We start from the raw sequence: 18,343 nt of genomic DNA, 5'->3' as shown, positions 1-18,343 counted from the left end.
AAATTCCTGGTCCTATAGCTTCTGCCTCTGGAATTTTGGCATAATGGACTCTGGAAAATTATCTGTATTTATCAAATCCCAAATGAGATCTTCATCATCATTTTCAGAAACATCATGAATGTTTCTGAGCGAGTGAACTTACTTGCATGCAAGTATAAGAATATTATGGAATGAAAGCAAAAGTGGAGGGAAGTGGAAATGAGTTGAAGAAGCTTAGATAGATCCCTGACCTCCCCTCTGGGGGTGTGATGAAACAGCTGCAGCATCCTGGACGTACAGACAGCACGCTGGGGAACAAGCATTCGAGGAGGGGGAGTTAACTGAGTGAAAAAGTGGGAGATTACATGCACGGGGCTGTCAGCTGAGGCCAGATCATGAAGATGTGAACTTAGAGAGATAGAGAGTTAACCAAGAAACCTATTCTAGAAACCATCACAGCTGAGAGGGAAGACCGTGAAGGATACTATGGAGTGTTCAAGTCCATATAAGCATTGGAAAGGATGCAGTATTTGGGAGATGGCTTGTGTTGATTTTTTTTTTAAATCTGTCATTTCCTGTTTAGTGTGAAAGATTGTTTATGCCCCATCTCTTGGTAGATTATAGGGAGACATTTAAACCAGACACCAGAGTGTTTCAGAGGATAAAATTCTAATGAATTTCCCAAAGAAGCTTCACAATCTTTTCTTTCTAGTCCTTTCGTTGTAGGCTACAACCACTGGTTTCTCATCAGTCCATGGTCCTACTTACTCATACTCTCCCATTTGAATGGGAACATGTTACGTTATTTATCATTGTCACTGCAGAATTCCTTGGGATTTTTAATTCATGATGATTGAAAAATAAGTTAGGTACTGTGTGTGTTTATTAATTCATCCTTACATTTCATTGTCTTATGCCCTAAATTCCTTGTATTGCCTTAGTTTATAGGCAGAGAAATTAAGTTTCTTAATGCAGGTCACATAGCCTGTGGGTTTTAAGAGTTGAGTTGAGGCCCAGGTAGTCTGAATTTGAGACGAGGTTTCCTCTTCCATGACTACATCACTTGCCTTTTTTATGGATCTGCTGTGTCAGTGGGTGAAGCAATACCTGAATTATGGAGACAAGGATGGATTAATATTGTCTTTAAGCGGAGTTGAAAATATGAGTATAAAAAATGGTCTCAAAACAAAAACAAAACAAAAAAAATTGTCTCTGTGTTAATGAAAGTGCCTTTCGTTTTTCTAAGAGAAGTTTCTCTTTTGTTACCACAAATAACCTAACTTCTCAAGCATACTCCTTGGCACATGAGATGCACTGGGAACTGGTTTCCTGGTGGTCAGGGGATTGTCAAGGGAGTTATTCCTTTTGGTGTTGCTCATGAGGTCTTGGTTGCTGCGGCTGGTGTTGGTACCACAGCTGCTTATCTGGATGATACAAGAGTGGGCCACCATTGATACTGTCAGAAAGCCGCTTAGCTTGTGATGCGGGACTGGGCCAATCAGCCCTCAATGCCTTGACCTATGCAAGCCAGGTCTTGGGAAATACCAGAATTTCTAAGTGACAAATAAGTATCTGAATAGACAAAAAGGACACAATTCTTAATGTTTGTTATTATTATTATTATTATTATTGGCTCTAATTCTGGCCTTCTGTATCAATTATATAACATGGGGCTTATGGAAGAGTTGTGTCTTCACATTGGACATTGTAGAACTAATTTTCTGATAAAGGAGTACTTTTTAAAAAGTTATTATGTTCCATGACTTAACAGTGTCCTTAGAAAGCTTTTTATACACACCCAGAAAAGGGCGTTTTTAATCCTATTGTTGCATTATTTGAATAGGTGATTCTTCGGGACCTGTCTGCCTCCCTGGAGGACATGGATTCTTTGCACTTTAACATCAGTCACTCCTGTGGAATGGAAGATTCATTTACAGCTTATTGACATAACTTGAGAGTAGTAAAGGCTAAGTGTGTAAGGAACAAAGGAGAATCCTGTCAGGTGTGTCTATTTTGAATCAACTAAAGTTACAGTTGCTAATATTTTAAATGTTACTTTACTGCTCTTACATGGTTAATGTGTATTACATCTTAGTTTCCAGAGCTCAGTGGATTTGAACATGGAGTCTATTTTGTAATAGACAAAATAAGATTTATCACAGTGGCCTTTGAATGATGGGATGCTGTTCCAAGCATCCACTGCACTGATTCGGCTTTCATAAAGAGTAATTTGACCTGCAGGAGTGGGCCTGTGCAGGAGATGACTGTGGGCCTAGCTTTGCAGGGAAGGTTTTTGCGGGTACTTCCTGGTTTAAGTCTGAGCTTGGGAGGTGAGATCTAAGGAAGATTCAGCCTCTAAGTTTTAAAACATTAGTGAATCAAGGCCTAGGATGAATAAATCTCTGAACCTGGTGAAGGACGATGCTTGGGAAGAAAACAGATGATTTTGTGTTTTTACATAAATAATTCAATAATCATCTTTACTAATTTTGCTTCCCTCCTCTTTATTTTGACTTTTGTCTCATTTAAAAAGGAGCTCAAGGTGACTTGCCTCATAGGTATTATTTATAAGAGGTTTGTTTTGTTTTCATTCTGCTTCAGTGTAGAAAAAAAATACATTGAACACACGGTAGAATTAAAGAGGCAGTATGAGCCACTGAAAGTGCCATTAACCTAGAGTGACAGGATAGAGAGAGACCCCTAAAATTGATCAAGATACTTATGTCAAAGAACAGTATGTCGCCTGGTGTGGTGGCACGCACCTTTGAGCCGGGGCAGGTGGGTTTCTATGAGGTGAGTTCCAGGACAGTCAGAGCTCCACAGTGAGAGTCTGTCTGAAACAAAACAAAACAACAACTTAAAAGTTATGTACTATGTACTATGCATTATGTACTATGAAACAATGCATAAATGTGTTAACTATTGATATTTATAGAGCGGCAATGGTTTACTCGGAGACTTAGGCTCTCCTAGTTGGTTGCCTTTATGACAGCACCATAAATGATCAAAGCCCATTTGTCCATTTGTTTGTTTGTTTGTTTTTTATAAGTAGTTTGGGCATAGTAAGATACATTCATATAACTGGAGATTCTTTCATTCATTTCCTCTTGTGTTTTGTGCAAATTATTATGAACGTGTTAGTTCCCTAAAATTGAGAGAAAATTCTGTTGTTTGCTGGTGAATAAGAAGTTGTTAGAGCGTGCTCTATTTTTACAGCTGCGCTTCAGGGTATCACGTTCTGAAGAGGTCAGCTGGGCATGACCTCATGGGCATGAGACAATTCTGAAAGAACCACAGGCCTGCAACATTGCAGAGTGAATCCAGAGTGCCGGAGTGCTGAGCCATCTCTGCTCTTCATGCTACGTAGATTTCTCTTAGCAGACTCTGTGTTAAGTACTGAATCCAACGATGAGAGGGTCCTTCCTCCCCTCCTTGCCCACAGGATGTAAGTCCCAGGAGGAGACAGCTAGGAGACAGCATCATGCACTGACATGAAGGCTGTCAGTGCTGCTTCCTGGCTAACTCTGAGCTCACTCTATGCACAGCTAATTAGGAAGGTGAGGAGGAGGGTGAAGGAAGCAGGTACTGAGAAGGGAAGTATTGAGATTGGTAGAAGTTTCACTTCACCACTGACATTGTTCTTGTTAAAATTGTAGGAAACATCATGACTTGGTGAGTTTATGACGCTACATGAGAAGAATTTATTTAGTGGTAACACATGTTAATATTTGGGGTTGTGGGCTTTGCTGTCTTTACTTTGCACTTCCTTGTATGAAGATTTGAGGCACACATATTCTGATACTTGTATTACTGGTTACAAATGTTATTTGCATTTGTTTCTGTGCTTCTTAATATCCCAGTATATTCATGCATGCAAAGTCCCTTACATCCATGGTGTGCACAAGTTTTATCTGGAAGTTGTTGACATACTTTGCTTCTGCAGAGTGTGGGTACTCTGTGTGATTACTTTCCCAGTCACTGCACCAAGGTCTGCACTCGGAAAAACTTTCAGTTGGGTTGGAGAAAGTAATTGCTTCATTTTGGTTACATAATAGTCCCTTTTTTGTTTATTATAAGAATATTCAGTTTTTCATGTCAAGTAGATTGATAGTTCTAGAGGATAAAGAATGATACTACTAATAGTAGCACATCACACAGAAAACTATTATTATTTGACTTTTACATATCCATCTAGACTGTTAGTATTTGTGGTATTTGATGAAGTGCTAATAAGGAAGCATAGGCTTTTGGTTATTTGAAAGAAGCCACTGATAGATAAATGTTGATTTCAGAAATTTAACATATAGATGCTTATGTCTTAGAAGAGGTGAGTAGCCTCTGTTCAGTGGCATAAAGCCATAGTGAAAAGCTGAAACCCAGGAGGCACAGGAGTATATGCAGGCAATGCAGTGCCGTACAGGAGTGTGCAGTGAAGTCCAGACTACTGTTGGAGGGGCTGCAGCAGGCCTCAGTTCTTAACATCCACTCCACACACCTGTGTAGCGTGATTGCAGGCACTGAGCAGCTCCCAGCGGCCTTTTAAAAGTAGATACCAACGCACAGAGAAGTTTCACACCTGACACTGGGGTTTTTGTTTGATAGTTCTCTTGGAGGGAGCATTGCTATCCCAAGAAGTCTAACTTCATTTAAACCACACACAGACACCCAGAAACACAGAAACACACTCAGACACATATAGTCACACAGATGCACACTTATGTGTTATATGTCATTTTTTGTACAACATAAATTGTGTAAAAACATAAATTATGTAAAACATAATAATAGGATTTCGTATGGTTTTTCAGATATGTGTAATGTTATTTCCCCCTCCTTTTTCCAGCTCTTTCTGTATTGACTTTGTTCCCAATCCTCAGTTAACACCTCTCCACCCCCTACATACACACACACACACACACACACACACACACACACGCATGCATGCATGCACACACGCACGCACACACACCATGAACCCTCGATACTTCACTGTTTTTTTTTTGTGGCCACTTCAGGTATAAGGGTCAAAGGACCAGGAAATCTGCTATGACATTTCATAGCAGGGAAGCTTCACCCATGACATCTCAATAGTATGGCCGCTTAAACAAGACTTGAACAAATACAGCATCGATATTAACACAGACATATTAACACAGGAGGGTAGACAAAAAACTCCAGGCAACCAAGGAGTGCTGAGAACAGGAGAAATAGCTTTCCTTAGGGATGAGCCTTCTAGTTTGTTATCTGATACCAGCTAGTCAGCCCTGAAGTTATATACATACACATAAGACTAAATGGAGTGAAGAGGTTGTAGCTGCCACTGTGAAACAATTACAAAGAGGCCACACACTGGAGAGGGACAGGGGCATGGGAGGCATCGGAGGGGGTTAGAGAAGGGAGGAAGTGATGTGATTATCTTTTAATTTCAGAAAGTTAAAAACCTAGGTATTGAAGGCGACAGTGTTTCGGGGCTTCAATGTGACTGACTTTGGGAGGATGGCGCTGTGCTATGTGCAGGGGGGACCTTCACAGGTGAGTGAGGCTACTGAGGGACTCTGCTGGACCCGCTGAGCAACCAGCAGTGCTCACAGTGAAGAAGGGCGTGAGTAAGCCAAGAGAGGCGGTGTGGGGGTGGGTCAAGAGTGGGTGACTTCTGGTGGAAAATGAGGTACTGTCAGTCCCACTCTAGGTTTCACTTCCTCTGGAGGCTGCGCTTGGTCCCCCCACCCAATTCTTTATCTCAGATCTGTTAGTTGTCATCAGAACTGTGTTGCTTTGGTTTCATTTCCTGTGAAGTTCCCTTCTAAGGTCTAAGGTGACCCCGTAGGTAACTCTAGCTTAAAGGCTTGTGGGAAACTGCCTGTGTGTACAGCTGAGCACTGGAAAGTGCACTGTGCTGGCTCAGGTAAAGAAAGAAGGGAGGTTTGGTGTGCTAAGCTTATGCTTCCATTTTAATACTTTCCATCTGGCGGCTCCTGGTGTGGGGTTTTCCCCTCACTGTGCTTAAAAATCAGATAATTGCTCTTATTTCAGGTACTTTGGATCTATCTCATTGATACTATTAAGGGACTTTTTTTTTTCCCGTGGTCTAGAAGCAGCTCTCAGAGTGAAAGTCTCATCTGGATCTTCAAGCTTGAGGTTTGGTGATGATGTAATTGTCTGATTGAGAATCAGAATGTAAACTTTCCTAGGCTATGGAGTTGGGTGCTTTAAGGCACCTAGAGGATACATTCTGTCACCCTGCAGGGCCAGGGACAAGTGCTTAATCATGGGTAACAAGACAGTTCTTTAGTGATTGACATGTGTCAAGTACATTTTCATTCTTGCTTCTATAACTTGACTTCTTTAGACATGTAGACTAATGAATGTCTCCAGTTAAGCAGTTGCCTTGTATAATGGTCATCAAACTTTACCATGCCTCCTAGGCATCTCTAGTCTGCAACCTCCAGGCTTCTTGTGGACCAGGGGAGCTGTGAACACATCCCAGCACAAAACTGTAGCTTGACTTGTCCTGGTTTTATTTTGTCAACGTGACAAACTAGAGTCACTTGGGAAGAGGGAACTTCAATTGAGGAATTATCTTCATCACCACATTGGCCAAGGACTTGTTGGTGGGATAGTTTCTGAATTGCTAATGTTGGAGGCACAGACCCTGTGGGTGGTGTCCTCCCTAGGCCTGTGGGCTAAGCTATATAAGGTAAGTAACTGAGCAAGCCAGAGGAAGTGAACCAGTAAGCAGTATCGCTCCTAGGTTTCTGCTTCAGTTCTTGACTCCATGTTCCTGCTTGAGTTCTTGTCCTGGCTTCCCCCCATGATAGACTGGGATGTAAAAGTCTAAGTTGAAATAAACCTTTTATTCTCCAAGTTGCGTTTGGTCAAAATGTTTATAACAGCAACAGAAAATGAAGTAGGACATGTGTGTGTGTGTGTGTGTGTGTGTGTGTGTGTGTATAACCCAATTGCACTGTTCTTGAGCACACTCTTATGGATGATTACATCATGTAATAGTGTCTAAAGTTTAGGACATCTTTCTTTTATATCTATATTATGTAGGTTGTTCCAGCATGGGCTCTGACTCTTAATTATTGATTCTATAACCCACCCGTGATGATAGAACTCACTGTTTTGGGGTAGTGTGTTCAAATATGGCTGCTTTGGCTATCCAGAACTAACTTTAGCAGGGTAGAGCAGTGTTCATGCCTATGAATGAGGATGAAATGACCACAAAAAGAGAACTCTTATGACTTAAAGGGACTAAGGAATTTTTGAGGAGAAAGACATGCATTTTTTACAGCAGCTTGGGAAGGCTTAGTGGAAGGGAGCAAAGCATATCTTTAAATAAAAACAAAAATGTGTGTATATTTGCATTTCTAGAAAGAAAGATACTATACAGCATTGCTCCTCAAACGCCTTTCTGTGATAATGGACATATCCTACATTTGTTCTGGTTGAGATGAGAACCACTCACCCTTTTTAGGTTATTTAAAACCTCATTATTACTGCAACTGAAGAACTATATTTAAAATTTTTTCAATACTGTTTTAGTTTAAAATATAAAGTAAAATGCTATTGGTGGTTCTATATTGGACTGCAAAGCCAGATGAAAAACATACAAAAGATTATTATGAATTTGGATAGTTCTAGTGATCATAAATTATAGGCATTTTGGCTGTTTTATTTCAATATGGTTTGCTACAAAAAATTATGAAGATGCAGCAAGTGGTGAAGAAATGATGAGTAGTCAGGGAGGAACACCTTCCACCTTTGTATACATAGGCAATGCATACACACAACCTCCATGTGCACATGCAGATGGGCAAGCTCACTCATGAAAGTATGAGTGTGGGTGTACACCTGTCAAATCTCTCTCTTTCTTTGGTGGATTATTAATATGGAGAGAGTGGATAAGTAGGATGGTTTTGGGTGTTTTACTGTTTGGAAGGAGTGAGAGTGACTTAATGCTTCTTCTACTGGAGGATAAGTCAAGCTGGGCAAAGAATTCACATAGAAGGTAATTTCCATCCCTGACCTACAGTGACTCGCTTAAGGGTTTCAAGTGAGCCTTTGTTTCTTTGCTGTAGAGCAGAGGTAACAGTACTGCCTGTCTGTCTCAAAGGATAATGTATATTTATAAAGCTTCTTTTTAGGGTGTTCTGTCTAAGCCAGTATCTTAGCTTTTTGTGATCCTGTGGGACACTTCTTTTTCTCTTTGTGTTGACTGTGGTACTGGGAGACATGGCTATACATATTTTCTCCTTGATCTTCAATGTCCTCTGGCAATCTCCATATCTCTTCAAGACCTACTTGAAAATCTCCCTCTTAAAATTCTGCTCCAGTCTCGCCTGGGAAACTTCTTTTCTGAGTCCTAATAGCACTCTGCCAAGTTTTACTGTGCCCCCTTCAGTGTGTATGTACCCACCATGCCCTGAAATATCCTGAAATGTTGCTTCTAGATGCTTTTAAGTTTTTTTTTTTCCTTCTTCTTCTTATGTCTGTGCTTTGTATTGCACTCATTAGAAATGGAAGCTCCCTGGGCAGAGGCTGGCTTTGATCTTTATTTTCTTGAGATTTTTAGAATTAATTTTATCCAGTGGCTTGCAGAGCCTGGCCTTCTGTGAAGGCTGCACCGTGATTGTTAAGGAGTGGACAAGGGGCTTCAGGGCTTAGATTGACAACTTTAGGAAATGCTGGATGGCTATTTAGATCAGAGGTCTGGAGCCGGGTTATGGCCAGCGGTCTCAAGAGATGCTTCTAGGACTCAGGTTCAATAACACAGGTGACCTAGGGGGTCTGAGATGGGATGCAAGAACCCTGCATTTTAAGAAGTAAACCAGGTAGTGTGGATGCAGAAGCTCCGAGGGCTGCACTTTGAGAAGTGGTGATAACACCTGTGCTACATGCCTGAGAGACTTTTGGTGGTAAAGAACCTTGCTGTTAAGACTATGACTCCTCGTTCTTGTCCTCATCTTTTTTCCTCCTCTTCTTCTTCTTCCTCCTTCTCCTATTCTTTCTCTTCCTCTTTTTCCTCCTCCCCTCTCTCCTTCTTTCTCCTCCTCTTCTTCCTCAAAGAAGATAGGAGAAGAATCAGAGGAGGATTTGTAGGAGAAACATGTTTACCTGGGCATTGCACTGCATGCCTATGATCTCAGCACTAGGGCGGTAGAGGTAGGAAAAGGTACATTTCAAGGCCAATTTTAGCTACATAGAGAGTTTTAGACCAGCCTGGGCTACATGACATCCTGTCTCAGAAAAATCCAAACCAAACAATCTGTTTAAATTATCACTAAGTGTCAGCCAGTTTCAGCAGAACACTGGGCTGTCACATCAGAAAGGACTATGTGAGCATAAGATGGTTTGTCAAACCACAGTGATCTAAGGCACCTCCTGAACCTTTGCTCAGTTTCTTTGTCTTTACTCCAGGATCAGTTTCCACAGGCTTCATGATCTGATCCCGTGGAGGTGGTTAGAGAAGTGTATGCAAAGTAGTCGGAAAGAGTACCAGCGGCAGCAGATGGTGCATTGGTTGCAAAGTAACCGGTGACAGAAAGCAAGAAATAAAAATCAGAAACGACATTAAGAAATAAAAAACAAGGCATTTAGAAGAAAGAACAAAATGTAAGCTGTATGGAGTAACTGAGGAATGACGGGACCAGCAAACGTGTGAAGGGTCCCTTGAGCTGGCTCCAGTAGATAGAGGTACTCTGTTGCTCCACCAGGTGCCGAATTCCCAGACCATAATGGAGATGTGGCTCATGGGAGAGGCATTATAGGAATCTTGTAGCAAATTGAAATAAACAACTAGAAAAATAAACAAATACATGGGTTGGAGATGGTCATCTACATGCACATTAAAGACCTGGAGAAATTTCTGACTAAAAAGATGGGCAAGTACTTTTTGCACTTTAGTCCATAAGATTGCAAGTATTTCAGTGCGTGCATGTTTAGTACCTTGTTCCTTCTTAGATGCTCATTGGTATTGCTCTTCTCCCACCTGAGCTGTTTATATTTAAATTGTCTTAAAATGCATAGGTTATACTTTTTAGATTACAGTTCCCCATGTATGTAGCTGAAATACTAAGGCATTTTGAATCCATATTCAATATACAACATACTTATCTTACAAAACACAGCTTATTTTAAAGTCCTCAAAGAAGTTTAGATAATATTTTTGCATATAGAGCTAAAGATGCGTTTTTTTTTTACATAGCTAATGTAGGATCATATTTTATGTGGCTAATTATCTTTTAATAGATCACAATGATTTCCCTGGAGCATGGTACATCTATCAAAAGGAGATCTTTTAGCATACATACTAATTAAAACTCACACCAATGCTAGCACATACATAGGCTCCACATAGTGAAGAAAACCAGGGCTGGTCTTGAACATTTAGGCTCAAGTACTCCTTTCTCAGCTTCTTGACTAGCTGGGGCTACAGGTGTGTGCTAACACACCTGCTGAAAAATTGCTTCAAATATTGTGTAAATAGGCTAGGTTGTTTTGGGTTACTTTGCTCTTCATTGCAAAGTTATGTTGTCAGGTCGTTATAGAACTTGGAGTTTATTTTTTGTCAGAGAGAGGAAGGAAGAGTTAAGAGATCTTCTACTGTAGGTACACAATTAGGTCTTAGTGAAAATCTTGAAATAGGTAGAGCATTTTCCTTATAGTAACATCTTACCAGTTAGACTTGAATTGATTCACTGGCCAGGAAGGACCCCATTACTTAGCTGTAGGTCTCGTGTTGTTGTATTTTATTTTATTCAAAACTGCATGTTCAAACTTGCCTCATTCCTGAATGAATCATTTCTTTTCCTTTCTGATCAAAAACCACAGTGACATCTAAGAACAATCTAAGTGCCTGGCCTGATTCTGGCAATGGTCTAGGAATGATACAGAAAGAATGGTGATTGGCGTTGTTTGCATTCTCAGAGATTATGTAAGCTAGGAACTCAATATATTGAAAGACAAAATGGGAGGCATAAGAGAACTGCAAGTTCATAGATAAAGATCAGGGCCAGTTACAGGAAGGAAGTGGGCAAGATTCTACGGAAGATATAGACCTTGAAGTATGGTTAACATCTTTGGAAGGAAAAATAGGGCTGGAAGATGGCATCTCTAGAGAGCGAATATTAGAGACAAAATTAGGATCACTTTATAGGGCTGAATAAGAGCTAGGTATCATTGACTTTCTCAGAGCACCCTTCATACTGACTGCCCTATGATCTCCCCAGTGTCCTGAATGAAGAGAAACATACAGGGCTCTGACCAGGGAATAGGCTGGAGTACTGTATATACTAGTGGACCTTCAGTGAAGTTCATGGGACTAAAAGACCCTTAATGCCTCTGAACTTAGTGCTTCTGGGATTGAACTTCCTTGGGTAGAGGAAGCTGAAGGAAGCTGAAGAGACTAAGTGACTTAGCAGAGTGACTAAGAATTTCGGAAGATTAAGGATAAGTTAACAGTATAAACGAACTGAGATCTTACTAGGCTCCAGATGTGTTTAGAAGGATTCACTAAAGCCATCAAAATGAAGCCTGAGGAATATATCAAACTGGTGCTCTTGGGGAGAATGCAAGTCTCATGTCAAGCCAGACATAGCATTTACTTTCACCTTAGTCCCATATTTTTTCTTTCTGTCCTACACAAAGGCCTCATTCCTCTGATTTCTTACATAACAACACAGCTTTATTAAATGAAGATCCCAGCCTCCAACTTTTGTTGCATGTTTCTGTCTCCGTCAACTGCTTTCCACCTGGACTTTAGCAAACATACTTTTGTGGATTGGTCCTGATCTCAGGTTCTCTCATGTGTTGATCACAGCTATTTACTTTTGGTTTGTAGTTTCCTGTAGTTCCTGTTCATGAATCAGAAGCCTAAGAAGGTTTGTTGACGTGTAGTTGGAACATGATAAGGGCAGCAAAATAACAGAGATTAAATTCTGAAGATGAGCATGGAAATCCATCCACCCATTCGTCCATCCACTCACCTACACACACACCTACCGATCCATTCATCCATCTACCCACCCACCCATCCATTCAGCCACCCACCCATGCACCCATCCATCCTCCTATTCACCCACCCATTCATCCCCCATCTGTTCCCCCATCCATCCATCCATCCATCCATCCATCCATCCTCCCACTCACCCATCCATCCATCCACCCACCCATCCACCCATCCATCCAGTTTATTGTGTAGTGCTGAGATGAGGCACCTGTTCAGGGTGGTTTTCCTTTTTGGTCTTGCCTTTATTATTTCTATCTTTCTTCTGTTACCCTCTCTGCAAAGGTTTACAATTTCTGCATGACAGCTGATTGTCCCCAGGAGTAATAGCAAGGCCTCTGATAGTGTTAGCAGCAGCTGGTTTTATTTTTGGTTTTCATCAGGTGTTTGTAAGTTGAGAACTGCCTGTATTCAAACAGTGTGATTTGGTGGTTTATATGACCTCCCATGGAAGTAATGGATGTGGCAAAAAAAAAAATAAAATGAGCAGTCTTACATTCTCCTGTAATCTCTAAAAAAATGGGCGTGGCTGAGTGGCTTGAAAAGGATGGCTGTGCTGGGGGACCATTCAGTCTCATTTCATGCAGATTTGAGTTTTGCTTAGGGATCTTGTCATTGATGAATTCTCAAATGGAATACTCATGGTTTTATGGAATTAGCAGATTGATACACTTGGGAGATTTTATTTTGAAGCCTAACAGATTACTGAAAGTTGTTCTGAAATTAAATGAACTGAAAGTTCATAATTTATCTCAGTAGCAGTATTGTGGGATACAGAAGTGATCTGCTATGTGTTAATTTGGTTTAAGGATTTCCTTCTACATGCTAGCTTTTGCTCATATAAGTACCTTTGAAATAGTCAATTATTATCCTTAGTTTCTGTCCTGCTGTTGAAAACATTTCCTTTTTCTTAATTTTCATTAATTTTAATGGACACACTGTGATTGAATACATCATTCAGAACTTTTAAAAATGTCTCATTTCTGAATGACTTTCCCAAGGGTTTATTTGTGAGACACTTGGCATTTTTTTTAAATATACACAATCTGTTTTGTTTTCAAGTATTTCCCCATTTTTATCAAAATTGTATCAGAGTTATTGTTTTGTTTTACATTTAAAAAGCAAGTAATTGCTCTTTCTTAGTTATGTGCATTTTCTAATTTAGTCCTCACTTAATTTTGAAGAAGTTTCTGTAAATTCTGTTCATTAAAATGTTCCTTACAATTCTTTACATAATTTACTGATTGTGTATGTATGTGAGCATGCACATTCATGTTCTCTCTCTCTCTCTCTCTCACACACACACACACACTATAGTACATGTGTGAAGGGCAGAGAACTTGTGGGAGTTGGCTCTCTCCTTTCACCATAAGGGCTCTAGGGATCAAATGGAGGTAATAATACTTTACCTCCTGAGCCATCTTACGGGCCCTTAAATATTAATTCTTATTATTTGAACTTAGTTTTACTAGTAGTATGGTGGGTTGTCTTTTTTTTTTTTTTGTTATTCACAGGTTTTTACAGTGTTAACTTGTTATTTGGAAAATCTGGGGCTAGCTTTTCATAAGTGTTTTCAATGTCCTGGAAACAGTCATAAAGGCATTTACTGTCAGAATCAAGGATGCCCATGCTATTCATTGGCACTAATCATGATTTTACTATCCAGGGATGCTAGTCAACAGTATATTTACAAATTAAATGCAAAGTTATTGAGTGAGAGTTTGGGTGGTAGACGAAAACTGTGGTCAAGACTTTCTACACCAGGTAAGGGGATGAATGTTGCTGTCAGCACTATAGAGGGCATGTTTCTGAGCAGTCTGAGCTATAGGGAGAGCCTGCCTCGGAAAGACAAACAGTAGAACCCTCCCTTTGTATGTACAGTGAATATGACTGGTAAATGAGGGAGTATTCATTTTGTATACTTTTTCCACTTATGATGCTACTTCTGAGGTTCAGATTCTATTGTATCAATGTGAAGTGCTTCTAGAATTTATAATGCTCTCCAACATTTTGTTTTTAATTGGTTCAACTGACTTTTAAACAATTGCATTAAAATAACCCAAGATACCTGATAACGATTTAGCTTGTTGACAGCTGAACAGTATATACCACAGCTGTGACTTGGGGATGAGAGTTCAATATACGCTCCAGTCTTTCATATGGGAGAGGCAACGTTCTGAAAGGTAATGGAAGCTTGCTTTTCTCTAAGTAATTTTGAAAGATGATCTGTATTAAGAATATTATAAACCAGCAAGCAAAACCAGCTATACGTACAGCTTAGTTGATACAGCCATGAAGGACAAGGAGTCATGCTTACAGTGCATATGACACACACCCTGCTGTTCACCAAGATCCAAAGAGAGGACAGCATGGGTTACCTGTGGTGGCTTAACTGATGAAGCACAGCACCAAGGGGTTGGATACCATCTCTGAAACACTCAGGCTGAGCACAGCTTGAGGATGGAGATAGTAAAACACCCTACAGAGTGTTACAGAGATGGTTGAGGCTTTCCTGGAATGGAAACTTAAGAGTAAAGTTCCGATTTCTTACATTCTCTTTTTCTTGGGTGAGAAAGGGCTGTTCGTTTTAGACTCTGACCATGGACCCATTGTCACTGGATTGCCTTATTTTCATTTGGAAGAAATATGCGAACTAAAATCCATAGATTTCTACACTAATAGAAAATTAACTTTTTGTGTGAATATAATATGTGAAATTAAACAGTCACATTCATCTACTGTATTTCTCATGTGCTTTCTTTGTCTTTTTAAGGTTTGTTCTATTATTCATGTTTCTAGGGGACTACATATTATAAAGGAAAGCATATATGACATTGCAACCCTTTTCCTGGCCAGCTATTTTCAAAATGTTAATTATGGAGTTTTCTGGAAATGACTCTTAAAGGGATGGGTGAGAGTATATTGAAGGTGATTACTTCAGCACCTGGAAACAGAAAGGGGAAAGTATGTCTCCATTTTGTTTATTTAATTTTCTCCATCATGTGTGGCTACTTGTCAAATACTAGTTGAAATTCAGAGTTTGTAAGTCTAAAAACTGTTAGGAATTCAAGTGTCATCCTGAGAGAATGACCCGTATTTGTTTGCAGCCCCCAGTGATTGAGCTTGCCTTATTGTCATGTGTAGCTGCAGGCAGGCGTTCTGTCTGCTTCCTTACACAGCAAAATGGTTGATGACTTTTAGGCCCCTTCCCATGGAACAGGTCTTCCAGATTTCAAATTGCTGCTGTGATATTCATTAGCATTAGTGTTTTTTATTTAGTTTTGTTTCAGTAAAACAGCTGGAGAGAGAAATCTATAGAAGATGAGTGTCATGCCTCTAAGAAGGCATTGAAAGTGATAAAACTCTTAAAAAGAAAATGCAGTCCAAAATAGTTCCTGCCACAGTGCGTCTGCACTTTCTAGCAAGTTTTGAAGTCAGTATCAGAATCAGTGAATGGATGCTGGGAACCCCTTGACTCAGCAGTCCTGGCTGGGGACTTCATAAAGTCAAGTCTTTTTGTGGACACTGTTTCCCAGAGGCTATGTGCTTTACTTCAGGTTTCTTGAATTCACTCTTGGCAAGAAAGCTCCTGAGCCTGTGAGCATCGTTATCGTTGATGGACGAGAGCGGACGCACAAGCACAGATTTGTAGAAAGTATGCTCTCTGGCCTGAAGGAAATATTTTTTCAAATTATTGTTTGGCGCATCCTTAATATGCTGGCGTATAGTGGCTAATATTCCAAAGTTTTAAGTCCTGTGTCTGGGCGACATCCTGCACAGTCTTTTAAATTATGTATTATAAAAGAAAGCCATTGGGGAAAGACCTGATTCTTTACTGCTCTCATGAAGGGATCATTAAAAGTTCTGCGTAACTTTGGCTGCTTGGCAGTTGGATGTTCAAGCTTTTGTGTTCTCATTGCTGACATCTTGTTTTATAGCACATATTTATTATTTTATTAATCGGTTTCCTGACTGTCTTGTGTGTTCTATTGCTGATGCTTAGCCACCAGATGGGAGCGCCTGTTTTCAAACAGTGTGGAGTTTCAGCTAGGGTGCTCAGAAAGTCTTGACTCATTGTACTGTTGGCAGGGTGGTATCTGTTAGAATAGATGCCAAGTCCTGCAGCCTCAGGTGCATTGTCACTAGTGTGGTGAGAAAACCAACCAACCACACAGACAAAACCTGGTGTGTAAAGGTTGAATGTTATTCTGGGGTGATTTGGAGGCATTAAAATTTATAAGAAAAAGCTCGCCATGGCACAATATCCACCACATCACCATTGAGAAAGGGCAGCCTAAGGCTGGGAGTTGGCTCACTGAGTGGAGTGACAGCTGCCAAGTGTGAGATCATGAGTTCAAATCACTAGCATTAATATAAACGCTGGGCATGAAGACATGAACCTATAATCCCTGATCTGGTAGGGTGGAGATAGCTGCATCCCTGGGGCTCCCTGGCCTGCCATTCTAGTTGAAACACTGAATGCAAGGTTCATTGAAAGACCCTTTCTTGAAAAAGTTTTAAGTGGAGAGAAAAGGGAGGAAGGGGGTTAAGACACCCAATAGATTTCTGAGTTTCGTAAGTACATGCATGGGTGAGCACACATATGTACACATGCACAATTACACACTACGTACAAATAGAAAGAACAGAAGAAGAAAAATAGTGAGTACTGCTGATTTGGGTGACCGATGAACACTCTTCAAGAGTTTATCCAGTAGGAACTAGGTACTCATTCATAGTATGATACATGATAGCATAACTGTATGCCATGATGCGCTCCATTCAGTTTGCAGAGGACTGACCGTTTTGAAGAACATTGGCTAGGAGTATGGTGGACTAAAGTCATGAGTTTGGGTGCAGGATACTATGTTTTCTTAGGGGATATCACTTTCTCATGCCTGTGCCCTGGTAGCACCAGCCTTGGTTACTTGGTTGAGATTGAGGCTGCCAGGTTTTTTTACTATAATGTTACTACATCTTTTCTCCTGAGCTCTGTGCTTCACTGGATAAAAATTATGTTTTCTCTCCTGAGGTGTTTGTACAGAGGTGGGGAATTTATCAGCATATTGTATTGGTTGATTGATCTCAATCTGGACTCATGGATGCCTATTTTATTCTTTGGGTTATCATCCAACACCATCGCCATTTATCTTACTACTCTTAAGCATTTCCTTTTCCTCTTCTATTTTTCTCTCTCCCTCCCTCCTTCCCTGTCTGTCCTTTCCTTCCCCTCAGCTTTTTCTTCTCTGTTTCTTTCAAACAAGGGTTCGCCCGTGTCTCTGGCTGCTCTAGAACTCTGTATGTAGTTCAGACTGGCCTTGAACTCACAGAGATCCTCCTGCCTCTGCCTCCCAAGCACTGGGATTAAAAGCTTGCACCACCATACCTAGCATCATGAGTTATTTTCTGACTTAAAGTTTTTTGTTTTTGTTTTTGTTTTTCATTTTGTTGAGCACCATGGTATTCCGCATAGCTTGGCACAGCAGGTGTAACCTACCTGCTGCTCCTCCTTCCTCTGCGTGCTTGTGCTCTCATAATCCAAATCTGTAGATTGTTTTCACAGTCACATTTGAATGTATGCACTGTAGATGGAGGAGTTATAATATGATACTTCTTGTCAGCAGATTGGTGAATTTACCTGAGAAATTGAGACTCAAGATTATGAGAAGTTGTGACTAGGACCAGAAGCAGATGTCCAGGTAGGAAACCCAAACTTGCTTTCCTTAATTCTTTGAGCTTGTTTTTGCAGAAGTCAAGATGCTAAGCCTAAAATGGAGGGGTGGTAGAGATTCTGTTTGTGCAAGGAAATCCCTCTCTCAGATTTTGTTACTTTGCTCCCAAACTGCTGGATAGTAGCTGAGCTTTGAAACAAGGTCCACAAAGAACTTGCAGATTTGTATGTATATTTGAAAAATGTATTCTAGACATGATTTTGATACTTGAAACCTACTTGAAAAGTCATTGTAATATAAATAATATTTAGGTTTATCATGCCTGAGATCACAACTGCTGGCTATGAGATGTGTGATATGTATCTCAGTACACTTATTGACTGTGGATTTATTTATGCTTTCATCTCTCACAAACTTCCCTGGATGCTGTATTGTAATAAACATCTTCTAGAAGGAGCAGGGCTGAGGGAAGCTCATGCACCACATATGTGCTCAAGTATTGACACACAGACATTAGAAAAACCAGACAGTTCACCAGCTGCATTTATGGCAGTGATGCTTTGAAGTTAAGAAACACGAAATCCAAAGGAAATCTGACATTTGAGTACACTCATTCCCATGGTGCCTCACACCTCTGCTGTCAAGGTATGAAAGACCCTTCCAGCTAAACTACAAGGTTTCAGCT

General features: G+C 40.3%; 1 protein-coding gene across 11 annotated transcripts in view; it reads left to right on the top strand.

The window, feature by feature from the left end:
- The window catches only part of Hivep2 (HIVEP zinc finger 2), a 192,413-nt gene that overhangs the window by 21,085 nt on the left and 152,985 nt on the right, over positions 1–18,343 (top strand). For 6 of the 11 annotated variants that reach the window (XM_060380242.1, XM_060380235.1, XM_060380238.1 and 3 more), the window contains exon 2: positions 17,611–17,685. The exons of 4 other annotated variants lie outside the window; for them this stretch is intronic. The gene's annotated coding sequence lies outside the window, so the exon portion shown is untranslated. Of the gene's footprint in view, positions 1–17,607; positions 17,686–18,343 lie in introns of all 11 variants that reach the window. One more of the 11 variants, XM_060380236.1, reaches the window with a different exon arrangement.

Source organism: Meriones unguiculatus, chromosome 3, assembly GCF_030254825.1.
Source record: "Meriones unguiculatus strain TT.TT164.6M chromosome 3, Bangor_MerUng_6.1, whole genome shotgun sequence".
Lineage (NCBI taxonomy): Eukaryota > Metazoa > Chordata > Mammalia > Rodentia > Muridae > Meriones > Meriones unguiculatus.
Note: the sequence above shows the minus strand (reverse complement) of the source record. Positions and strands in the feature narration are given on the sequence as shown.